Source organism: Etheostoma cragini, chromosome 8 (assembly GCF_013103735.1).
Source record: "Etheostoma cragini isolate CJK2018 chromosome 8, CSU_Ecrag_1.0, whole genome shotgun sequence".
Lineage (NCBI taxonomy): Eukaryota > Metazoa > Chordata > Actinopteri > Perciformes > Percidae > Etheostoma > Etheostoma cragini.
Window position 1 is genome coordinate 22,361,358 of NC_048414.1, and position 13,662 is coordinate 22,375,019.

The 13,662-nt window shown below is 40.6% G+C and overlaps 1 pseudogene; it reads right to left on the bottom strand.

Annotated features, from left to right (window-relative positions):
- Positions 1-1,598: 1,598 nt before the first annotated feature.
- Positions 1,599-2,260, bottom strand: LOC117949088 (annotated as a pseudogene).
- Between the last annotated feature and the right edge of the window lie 11,402 nt (positions 2,261-13,662).

Genomic DNA, 13,662 nt, shown 5'->3' on the forward strand with positions numbered 1-13,662 from the left:
GAAGTTTGGGGTCCCCTGCTGGAGCTGCTGCACCCGCGACCCGATACCGGATAAGCGGTCGAAGATGGATGGATGGATGGATGTTTCCTAAGGAAATGTTTTACTTGTGAGAGCAGAAAAAGAGTGGAGAAAGTGCGCTTTGAGCAGTTGTTAAGACTGGAAAAGCGCTATATAAATACAGCACTTTTACATTTACATTTAGAAAAGCTGAACGCAGTTTCAAAAACTAATGTCCTGTTCCATAATAACACCTATAAAGACAGACTTTGCCTTTCTAATTTGGAATTGAGAAATGCAAGGAGGTCCTTCTTATCTGACATTATTCCCATTATTGCCCAATTATTGGGAAACAATAAAAATGTTCTATTGTTGATAGATTAGACATTACACAACATCTGACAACCTTGATAATCTACCAAACAGCTGTTATGAAAAACGTTTTGAGTTGTTTGGCTTCAGATCTTATACAGATTCTGAACACATCTCTTCTTTCATGTATCTTCCAGCAGGCCCTGAAAACTGTAGTAATCAAGCCACTCTTAAAAAACCATAATCTACACACTAATGAGCATTTATATCAAACCTTCCGTTTTTTAGTAAAATCATTGAAAAGGCGGTTTTTCAACCACTCAACCATTTCTTGTCGCTGAACAACAGTTTTGATACTATTCAGGTGGGTTTCCGAACACACCACCTCACCGAGACGGCTCTTTAATGACATCCACCTTAATACAGATAGTGGCAAAATGTCAGTCTTAGTACAACTCAATCTCAGTGCAGCATTTGACACGATCGACAATGACATATTACTAGACCAGACAGAAAACTGGGCTTTCTGGCTCAGTACTAAACTGGTTTGAATCCTTTTTAAAGAATAGGGTCTACTTTGTGTCTATAGGTAATTATGCATCTGAGCATACAAATATGACTTGTGGAGTTCCCCAAGGCTCTGGCCTGGGATCTCTTTTGTTTGACATCTTCATGCTTCCACTGGCTCAGATTAGGGGGAACAACAAAATAAGTTGCTATAGTTATGTAGCCCCAACAGAAATTTACATAACCTTATCGCCAAGGGACTACAGTCCAATACCAAAACTAAGTGCATTGAAATAATTAACGACAGGTTTTTCCAGAAATTTCTTAAAGTAAAGGAAAAAAAGAAACTAAGGTTTTTTGAGCAAAAGAGGAACGATTAAAAGTCCGCACCCAGCTTCAAAACAACAGATAAAGCCAGAAATCTTGGTGTAAATGTGCTGTATTTATATATTGCTTTTCCAGTCTTAACAACTGCTCAAAGCGCTTTTACATCTACAGGAGACATTCACCATTCACACACTGTGGCTGGGGCTGCCGTACAAGGTGCCACCTGCTCATCAGATAAACATTCACACACAGTCACACTCCGATGCGCAGCACCGGGGGCAACTCGGGGTTCAGTATCTTGCCCAAGGACACTTCGACAATGACTGCAGGAGCGGGGATCAAACCACTAACCTTCCGATTGGCAGGCAACCGCTCTACAACTGAGCCACAGCCGCCCCGGTGTAGTCATGGACTCTGACCTAAATTTTAACAGCCACATTAAGACGATTACAAAGTCAGCCCATTATCTTTTGCAAGTCTTCCGAGACATTTATGAACCTATGAGATAAAACTGTGAAAGTTTAAATAATTTCAGATATCATTAAGTAAGCAACACGAGTATTGACAGCTTTCAACCTTCTTGTAACCACACGTGATCAGAATCTTTACATAGGAAGCAGCCTGAATAATTACAGTTTGCATTACATTGGTGTTAAATGATCCTAAGATATTACTGACTTTGTGTTTTTACATATTAGCTTGAACAGAGATGAGTTATCACAGACTACATTCATAATCAGAGTATTGCAGCTGGAAGGACTTGTCTGTAAAGAACACATTTATACATCAAGACAAAATCAAGACCCCAAACTAGAGAGAAAATACAATTAACAAATCTGAGGGGTCATGAACAAAGCTGAAGTGTAACGCCGGGCAGATGGAAGCATAACAATCAGAAGACATTGCTGCAAGTATAAACACAATTCCACCCACTGTACATACATGTGGAGAAAGAATGCTTGCCAAACACAGAGAGGATAGTAGACCTTATTTGTTTCCGTAACAATGTCTGAAAAACTATTTGGAAGCATTGCTGTTATGCCTGTCAGATCATTGAGGGAATCCTGAACAGGTTGAAATACATTGGTTTATATAGCTTCCATTCCAGAATGATCATAGTCAATAAGATCAGTTTGCAAGAAATGGCATTTAAAAAAAATGCATGAACATTAAAATATAAGGGATACTTTTACCAGATGGAATAACAAATGGGTCAAGGGTTAACTCAGATTCTTTCTCCATTATTTTTCTCCACTTAACAGAAATCAGTATGATGAAATCTCATTATTGGAAATTGGTCTAAAGCAGTAAAATGTCAATGCAACATGAAGCGCTGCATTAAGTGTTGAGAACCAACCTGCCCATTGTGCCTCATCTTATTTAATGTTACCGGAGCCGTAACCATGCATTTGTTTTCTAAAAACAATACATGGTGATGGGTAAAGAAAATACACATCCCTCCTTTTCAGGGCTGTCTCTGTTGGTATCGGCTCAGACTGCTCTATCTGAATCAGCATTCCCTCCCGCTGTCTGCTTGACTAACAGACTGAAGCCAAGGATCTTGAATGGCGGTTTGAGATTGGATTTAAAAATGCTGTTTTTTCATTTCTTTTAATCCTGCTATCTATTTTATTATAGATTATTTTATTATTGTCATGGTCCTTTTCACCGCTTTCTCTCACACACACACACACACACACACACACACACACACACACAATATAAAATACAGGATAAATAGAAAATTAAATATACAATACAAAAGCACTATTATTTACACAATTAATACTGAAAGAACTGGTATTAACTGTACATTTACTACGTAAAAATCACTATTCGTGTTTGCAGGAAAAAGTGCGCAAGGCTGTTGTCAGATTGGAAGTTGTTGAGAGACTCTTTCACGATTGTGTCTTCAATTATAATATTCAGTGGTGTGCGGTGGTTAATGGGATGAGTAGTTCCTTTGATTGGAAATGAAAATTCGTACACTGTCTTGTACCTTTGACTTTGTTTGGATTTTCTGTTTGTTTTCTCACTCAAAATGATAAGTTGTATGCTTATTGGTCCCTTTGTTAAAGTCCTTAGTATTTTTTACTTTTTTTTGTTTTTTCTAATAGCAAAGAAGTGAGAAAAAGCATTTAGCAAAATGTGGTCACCTTGAGAGATTTTGGCACATCAGTGACTCCTATAATATACTGAAAACTCCCTAGCTCCCAATAGGTTAGGACTAGAGTTCTGAAACTTTATAAAGTTCTTGCTGACAAGGTGTAACAAGAACCTGTGTTCTTCCCTCAACGAGAACAAGAACCTGTGTTCTTGTTACAACACACTGTGTTGTGGTCTGCATAGGTTGGGATAAAGTATGTTTTAGTTATTTGTTTTTAATGCATGCTGTGTTTGAATCACATGCTAATCAAGCACATTTTCAAAAACCTGAAGGATTTAGGTTTCAAATGAAACCTCACACATGCATTTTGTGCTTGCAAAATGCATTTGCTTTTCCCTTTGGGAAAGGGAAATAGAGGAAAATCCACAAAAAGAGGTGGATTTGAACAGGCTAGATACTTCTTTTACATGTTAAGTCAACACGAGAAACACAGTACAGTCTGATCTATCAACCAAAATTTTAAGTAGTAGTCTTGTCAAAACTTTTCTATTTACCCAGTTGTCCCTAACCTTACTTACCAACCTATAAATAAAGAATTAATATGTATCTGATATGTGGCCTCACACAGTATAAACAGATTATAATTGGCTGTACACCGCATGTAAACACATACAGTATGTGGACATATTTTCATTAATATTTCATATGTGTTTCGGGCTCGCTATTTCCCAAAAATCTTTGTTGGTAGCGAGTAGGCAGTGTAAATCCACTACCAAACAGCTTTATAAGATATTTGGAAGCCTCAAGGCGGAAAACTCTGACAGAGTAAAAGGCATTCGGGAATCTGAACTGGGCACTTTATTAGAACCAGAGGCCTAGAATGCCTTTGTGCAGCCAGCCTTCTGGTGTCCTAGCATCTAATTCAGCCTGGGAGAGGCAATTTAAGATCATATACAGGCTTTATATTACTCCTGAAGCCCGACACAGAATAAATCTGTATCTATTAGATCTTTGTCCTAAATGTCAATCTGCTGTTCACTTTTTCATTGTTTGTGGAGCTGCTCTCATGTCTGGCAGTATTAGACTACAGTCGGGGGTGATAGGATGGCTGTTGCTTGTTGGTAGAGCAGTTGCCAGTGAATCTTAAGGTTGGTGGTTTGATCTCTGGCACTGCAGTCCTTGGGCAAGACACTAAACTCTGAGTTCCCCCCATGCTGCGTATTCGGAGTGTAAATGTGTGTGAGTGTTTATCTAAAGAGCAGGCGGCACCTTGTACGGCAGCCTTGGCCACAGTGTATGAATGCGTGTGAATGGTTCCTGTGCTTTGAGTAGTTGTTAAGACTGGAAAAGTGCTTTATAAGTCCATCAACATTCCAGAATTTTTTATGTGTGGGGGGGACCAATACAGTAAGGAAGATCTGATCAGATTATGACATTGAAAATCTGCTCAGAAATATTGAGTATATATTGGATAGGATATATGTATTGGATAGGATAGAACAATAACAATAAAACAACACATTCATTATTAATTTCACTTGTTTTTGATTTCAACTAATTGTGTATCCAAATACAATACACATTTTCTATGGGCTCTTAAGGCAAACATTTGGCTAGTCATCATTAAAATATTAATTGGTCATGTGACAAGGGCTGGGTATGAACCGTATAAAACCTTTCAAACTTCAACAAAGAAACCTTGCAGTTCACAGTTTTCAGAAAGTAGGAAACAGAGCAGAAATAAAGTGCAATACACAATACATTTCTCACAGCAACAAGTGCTCTGCAGCGAGTTTATGTTAAAATGTGGTTCTACTGTTAAACTTAAATTTCAACAAAGTAAACAGTTGCCATACAACGTGTTGTTAAAGTATGGAAAGGGAGCAATTGGCAGAACAGGCAGCAAAGTGACAGTACTGCTACTGTCCTGTACTGCCCTGCTACGTACTGCTTTGTAATGCCACGCAGTGCCCTGGTATGCCATGAACTACTGCAAGCTTTTGTAGTAGTAGAAAGTTTTTTTCTTTTGGTTTGAATCTACAAGCAATCTGCATGAATGTTCTAATTATGTAAGAAACAATATATGCGTACATCATATAATATACCTTATATATACAGGTATATATTGGGGCGGCTGTGGCTCAGCGGTAGAGCGGTTGCCTGCCAATCGGAAGGTTGCCTGCCAATCGGAAGGTTGGTGGTTCGATCCCCGCTCCTGCAGTCATTGTCGAAGTGTCCTTGGGCAAGACACTGAACCCCAAGTTGCCCCCGGTGCTGCCAATCGTAGTGTGAATGTGTTAGAATGTTTATCTGATGAGCAGGTGGCACCTTGTACGGCAGCCCCGGCCACAGTGTTTGATTGGTGAATGTTTCCTGTAGATGTAAAAGCGCTTTGAGCAGTTGTTAAGACTGGAAAAGCGCTATATAAATACAGCATACTTACATAAGCATTTTAATTCTGGAAATATATACTGGTATGTATATGGTTGTAAAAATGTATTATGTGAACAGAATGTGTTATATTTTTAAATATGTGGTAGATACTAAGCAATATCTACTGCTGCATCAGCGAGAGTATCCTGACGGGGAAGATCACCGGCTCGTACAGAAACAGAAGCAAACAAGACCGCAAGGCCCCCCAAACAGTAGTTTGTTTGGCTGAACATACACTGTGCGGTGCCAAAACCTTACACCAGGCGCTGCAAGAAAAAGGCAAGGAGAATCATAAACAATTCAAACCGCCCAGGTACCTGCCTTTTCCCCCGGTTGAGGTTAGGAAGAAGGTACTGGATACAACGTGCTAGCACTGAGAAGTTCAAGCTGCGTGTCCATTGTCAGCGTCAATTCCCCGCTTACCGGTCATTTCTATGGGAGCAGCTGTGCAATGAAACCTGTGAGGGTTTTGGGGTCTTTGCAGTCGCCCTCTCCTCATTTGCATCAAGCTGTAACCTGCCAACTTTGTTTAAATGAGGAGTGGCCGGCCTGGCCCCTATCAAAAGCTGACGAAAACCTTTTTAACCGACCTTTGTTGATCTGAAACGAAGACAGATTTAGCAACTGCATGGCTCATTTCTCAGTTAACATGTTTTCAGAAACACGTGTCATGAACTGCACAAAGAGCAAAGAGACAACTGTTGTTGTGATTTAGCGCTATATAAACAAAATTGAATTTAATTGAACTCCATCCATCCATCTTCATCCGCTTAGCTGGTATCGGGTTGCGGGGGCAGCAGCTCCAGCAGGGGACTCCAAACTCTCTTTCCGAGCCACGACTAGGGGATCCCGAGGCGTTCCAAGGCCAGGTGGGAAATATAATCTCTCCACCCAGTCCCGGGTCTTCCCCAAGGCCTCCACCCAGGTGGACGTGCCTGGAACACCTCCCTAGGAAGGCGCCCAGGAGGCATCCTTACCAGATGCCTGAACCACCTCAACTGGCTTCTTTCGACGCGAAGGAGCAGCGGCTCTACTCCGAGCTTCTCTCAAATGACTGAGCTTCTCACCCTATCTCTAAGGGAGACGCCAGCCACCTTCCTGAGGAAACCCATGTCTGGCGCTTGTACCCTGGATCTGTCATGTCATGTGTCATGAACTGACACATATTTGTTATTTTGTAAAATACAACATTGTATTACAAACAAGCCGACATTATGGTTGGTTTTGAAGTCCCGGAGCAGCCAGCCCCATTTGACGCAGCCATTGCAGTTGCGGAAGGTGACTTTTTTTTTTTGCTTGTCAGTGGTCAGTGAAGAGAAACGGGTGGCAATCCCACTAGCGTGCAGTGCTGGGTAGCGGGATGATTCCATCCGTGAAATCAGCGCGTACATGGACACGTACTATCAGGTAGGGCTGCAACGATACACAAAACCCAGAATTCGGTTTGTATCACGATTTATGACCCACGGTTTGATACACACAGTTATACAACAGAGACCTCATTTGTTGGCATTGATTGATTTCAATATCGATTGATCAACACCAAATATTTTTTTGTACCTTTAAATTATGTTTCCAAAACAGTTAAAGTGGTTCAATAACTCGTTTGAATGAGACATTAGACTAATGAAATGGTAATATTAATGGACAGTTCCGCTTCCAACCTGTAGGGGGAACAATGAGGAAACGTTAGCGTAACCATGACCCCACCCCCCTTTGCTTTTAGCCGTCTTTTCAGTTAGCTAAATTTACCAGACAAAATGGGAACAAGGCACCAAAAGGACTACTATTAATAGTAATTTAAAGATGTGATAGCCTTGGATTGGGACGGGAAGGATAACTCTGGGAGTTGGAAGGGGGGTGTCTTGATTCTGCCTTCTCACTCCGCAACACAAGTTCAGGATCTGAGTGTCGTGATTTCGCTTTCATATCGCATACTGTTACATCCCTATTATCAGGGGGAGCTGCTACCCTCATACCACTGTCGCTCAGAATCCGATACAATGCAGGAAGCACCCTTCCTGTGTCTGTATGGAACGCCCCGGGCAGAGCAGCAGCGCGACCGCAGCGCTGTACAATGACGTAGTTATACTATTTTTCTTGATTGCTTTGATGCAGCAGTCAACGCAAACTCCAAATTTTCAAAACAGTTAACGCACAGGCCAAAACAGTGTCACTCATGTTCAAAATGATACATTGTGTTTGCAAAAGGCTGTAAAGGCTCTATAATGTGGCCCCTTAGCTTCAAGCTCCATTATTCTCCAAGTTAAAAAAGGCTAAATTACAATGAAAAATGACTCCAGTTGACTCTTACTGCATGATATGACAAGGCATTACAGCATACTGTAGTAATGTTTCCTTCCCTACACAAATTGGCATATGGCCTCCTTCACATCAGAGTTTCCTTGCAATGGAACTGTATTGAGCTGCTAAATGGCCATGTGATTCCTTCTTAGGCTGTGGTCAATGGTGGTCACGCTCACGTTATTGATGTTCCCAAACATGCCCTGATCTGCAATCACTTCTGCACTGATTTCAGGCAGCTTTGTGGCATTGGTTGCTACAACCAGGTTCACAATGGCTGTCCTGCTCAGCACTAAGAATTCTCCCTCTAACACCAGAGAATAGTAGCCTTTGGATTCTGCAAAGAATACATGTAATGGGAATAAGGTAACAATTACACAAAGTATATCACTGAAGATATACCTGTATACTGTGCAGCAATATTACCTGCTTTCTTGTTGAAAACGTCTGAAAATGGATGTGACAATGTTTCTGTTCCGAACAGGTTGGACTCTTTGTCCGGCCTCTCTAAGCGAAAGACTACGATTGATATTGTGTCAATATCAAATGCCCCGAATTTCATTAGAAACCTAAACCCTTCCAACTATACCTCCACCTCGCACTCATACTCTTCTTCCTCTGACCCCTCTACCTCTTCCTCTTACTCTCATCTTCCTTAGACCTCTTTCATCCTTGTTGGCGTAGAACAACTTTTGAGGCCTGCAGACTGATTTGTGTAAAGGATTTGTGTCAAACACGTGCTTCAGTGACTTGATACTGATGTGGGTAGGTTCTAATAATTAGGAACAGATAGATAGTGAAAACAATGGAGTTTGGACTGCATGAATGAGATCTGTGTTAACTCTTCTGCAAAAGGGTGGAGAAAATGTGTCAATCCAATGAAGGTTTAACACATTTACACAACAAGAGGTGTCTTCTGCTCTGCTGAAACAATATGAAAAACAGAGTGAATCCCAGTTTCTTTAAGCATGTCAAAGCATCAAGAAAAACTGTTAGAGCGACAAGGGCAGCGAGTAGTTTGAAAGCCCAAAATGCCGCGTTTGGAGGTTGGTTGGGGTGGTGGATGGGTCAAACAACAATGGATTTTCACCCAGGAGACCAGGGTTTGTATCTTGTTCTTGTGCCGCTTGTTTACTGAAATGTACATTTTATAACCCCACCCATTATCTTTTCCTGAACCTAATAGTCAAGTTCTTGTGCTGCATGTCAGTTAAAGTTATGTCCTGAGTGTCAAAGGTGAAGCGGACCTTTGGTGTGAATGACAAACAAAAGGCACTTGACCAAGTGTCTGTGTTTTACGCAATGGAATAGTGAGAATGTGTGGGTGAGGACAGGCTGTTTTTTGTTTAGATTTATGTGTGGGTTACATTACAGTCCACATGTTTGGCTCGTTGGATGCAAACAGAAGCAAAAGGTCAGGAGGAGGTGGCAATGTGCCCAACAACTCTTACCACATTCCCGAAGGAGACATTACCCAGAGGGTAAAACTATTCCTGTGGTGGTTTTGCATGAATATGAGGAGTTGAGGCAGCTCTTGAGTATCCTGAATCATATTTCACATAATGGCCATAATGTGTAAAAAAAATACTGTTCCTGGAATCCAGTCTGAAGACATGTTGTCATCTTTTGGTTGTCAGAGCAAGAAGCCTAAGAGAAGATTCAATTAAACTAAGGCCATGTGTTCAGTGTTGGTACTCATTTGTAGCAGCTGTTACAGACAGCAGCAGAACATTTTCATTTTCAGAAGGTGTACTCATTCTTGCCAGACACATGCTTTAAGGTCACTTCATTTGTTTTATTCCAAACACTTTCAGACAGAACTCTTTGACAATGGTCTGTAATGTATGACCACTGAACTTACCTACAAATTACTTGCAAAAAACTATCTATCATAAACATTGTTATCTGCACTACACTCCATTTTAAGTTGTTTATATATATATATATATATATATATATATATATATATATATATATATATATATATATATATATATATATATATATATATATATATATATATATATACACACACACACACACACACACACACACACACACACACACACACAGTATATACCTTTTCCTGATATAAAAAGATGAAGTGTGGCTGCAACAAAGACATTTATCCTGTCTCTGTAAATTGTAGCAGATTCTGCAGGACTGGCAAAATAAAATCCTACTGATGTTTTTACTTTTTCTGGCCACAGGCAATAAAGAATCAAAATTTAAGAAAGAAGTTCAATCTGACTCCCACACAGCAGAGAGAGCAGCACACTGTCCAGAAAAAGCTGCACTCAGCAGACCTTTTCCACCATCATTACTTTGCTCTCCTCTTTGGTATAAAGCATCACAGACGAGAATGTGCTGCTTACTGATGTCACCTTAAAGGAGTTCTGGGTGTTGAAGTTCAAAATGTTCAAACACTTATCTCTTGCAGCCATTTGGAGCTGCAAACATGCTGAGTCATGAAATGTCACAGAAAATTGAAGAAATTTTTATTTTCAGTTTTTAGGGACATCTTGTGAAATCAAGTCTCACATCTTGTTCTTCTTTGTTTCATTATCATGAAAGTGATGTAAAAAGAGGAGGGATGTGAAGTTGTGCATTATAGCAATACTTTAGTTTGACATTTTGGGAAATACGTCCTAGCCCATCATATACAAAACTTTTTGGATGAAGCAAAAATAACACTTTTTGCCAACACATTTTTGGTTGGGAACTAGTTTTTGGAAATTGTTTTGGTCAAACATATGTACATTCAAAAGTTGTTTTACTCGTGCGAGAGAAAACTTAGATTTGACAGATAGTCTAGCTAGCTGTCTGGATTTACCCTGCAGAGATCTGAGGAGCCGTCCTCATAAATCCACCGGAGTTTAAAATTACAACACGAAGGAAGCGAAAGGTAACGGACATCAAGAGTAACATCTGGCCGACAAGAGTGACATCTGGCCAACAAGCGTGACATCTGGCGTATATTGTGGATATAGACTACCTTAAGTGTGTCAGTCAGACGCAATTTATTCCAATGTAATCCCATCTGTGGCGATATTTGGTGCTCTGGGTACCCATTTGGCATCATTTTTCATCAAACTTGTTTGGAGTTTTGGACCCCTTAGTATCATTCTTTGACGCTCTGGGTCATGACCCCTTGTACCATTTTATAACTGACACATGGGACAGTTAAGGTTAGGAAAATATTGTGGTTGGGGTGTACCATTAAATGACACAAAGGACATGATTGGGACACAACCCTGGTCTCCTGGGTGAAAGTCCTGTGTTGTTTGACAGCTGCCTTGAGACATAATGCAAGATGTTCTATTCTCTTCAGAGCCATTTCTAGAAGTTCTTTGTCTTTTTTTTGTCAGTGTAAGTAACCTTGGTTTTGCCCCAATCAATCAATCTCCTACCCAGAAAGATTCCTTTGAAAATTAGCAGTAGATCAGTGTGAACACACTTAATTAGTCAGTTGGTCAATCAGCACCAATTTAATGATTTTCTATAAAAGGTAGCAAAAGCTACTGTGGATTGATGGACATAATATAAGGATGGAGGGAAAGAGAAAATACCTGAAAGTAGGGCAAAGAGATGGGGTATAAAGAGTTAAGGAAGGAAGGAAGGAAGGAAGGAAGGAAGGAAGGAAGGAAGGAAGGAAGGAAGGAAGGAAGGAAGGAAGGAAGGAAGGAAGGAAGAAGAAAATGTGGTAGACAAGCAGACATGATAGACAGCCAAGGACAAATACACTTCTTCATGAAGTTTTTTTCTGAAACCAGGAATTGTTGCGTCTGCACCATTTGAAAGGACTCTTGTTCCACTCTCTGTCCACAAAAAAAAAGCTATTGCACCTGTACAGTATAAGCTTCAGGTGTGTTGCTTTCTGTTCTTGTCCCTGGAAAAGTACATATTTCGTCCATGATCCCAGATGTCCCAGGGATCTCCATTCTGTTTGATGGGAAGCCCGAAGCAGCAACAGCAGCACCACCACCACTTTAAAGCCAGCCTGGATGCTTATTCATAGAATGCAATCTCTTTGTCTCCCAGCTTCACATAGTTGTGTGATGTACATGTGGAGTTAACAAACTGTATGTGTCACAGGATCCATACATGTACACACTGGCTTTTTGACCTGCTGTCCTCTTTCTCATACATAAAAAGGCAAAGAAAGCTCAGCACTGCATGCTAATTCTACAAACAAACAAAGCTAGGGAGCAACATTTGGATTGTAAAGTGTCGGGGAAGAGCAATTTAATCAGCAACAATGAAACATACAACGTGTTGTTTGGACAAATGCTTAATTCAACAAGCTAATATACACAACTGTAAGGTATTTGACCTCTCTTTATGGCTCTCTCTCTCTCTCACAGGCACACTTACACAAAATCTTGAGCACAGAAAATCATCATCTGCGGTACAAAGACAATATTATAGTGAGTAAAGGACAAAAAATTGAGTTACACATCTTTGTAGGGTTTATGTTGAGCTTAACTTTCCATAAGACTAGTCAGTTGAAACAACACGTGTGCATGTACAAGCATGTGCATTCTGCTTGCCAGATTCACCTTGTTCTTGGCCCCACGATACCATGTGTGGATTATAGACAGCCAATGTCATTACGAGTCATAATGAGTCACCATTGCCGCTATTGGTAATGTATGACAAGCCCGAGGGGTGGGAGAACCGCAGTTGCAGCAGGGCAATGTATACACTTCTGATAATAAGCCGACTTCTGGCAATATGCCGAGCTGAGGTTTTGCGGTAACGGACAAACTATAAACTACGTTACAAGGCAAAGAGCCAGCTTCATCCACACAAATCACATTGTTATCACCATGAGTGACAGCTTTGTTTGGCTCATTTTCTTTTCAACGGTGTGGTGAGGGGGTAACGTTAAAGACAGAGTTAAACTTATATTACGATAGCCAGGTTACTGGTTTTGCCTTGTTTTGCTGCATCGGGTACAGAGAATGAGCCGAACAGCGGTGTCACTGCCCGATGTAAATCAAGTGCAGATGCTAAAACCTTTAAGCTATCTGTGATTGTTTGATTGCTAATGTTAGCTCAAAACGTCTTTCAAGTGACAGCGTTTGTTGTGTTTGATTGCTGACTTGTAGCAAAGCTAGAATTTTTTTCAAAAATGTTTTAGCTATCTATGGTTGTTTGATTATTAACGTTAGCTCAAAACGCCATTTAAGTGACAAACTTGTTGTGTTTAATTGCTAACATTTAGCCAGCAGTGAAAGTAATTGGTTAAGCAGGTACATTTTTACAGTATTGACATTACAAGTCTCTTGTTAGCATCTTGTATGCTACTTGTTGCAAAGTGATGCACTCACTCAAGCAACTCAAATCTGCACTCGACTTACATCGGGGAGGGACAGGCGGGCTGGGTCTAACCTTGGCGGTCCGCTGACCTGTTGTTGCTGGGTCTAACTGTCCCTCCTCCCTATCTAGAACTCGTGAGAACGTTGCCTGAGAGTTCCAGCTTTACAAAGAAGTAAATATCTCTATCAGGCGGCTTTCCTACCAGCGAGTTGCGACACATTTAACGGCCCCGCTGACGCGCATTGTCTCTATGACGACTAACAACAATCACCCTTTTGTTCTGTACCAATCAAATGACCATGGGAAATAGTTTAATGGCCTTTCTATCCATTTTATTTCTATGGTTCCACTAG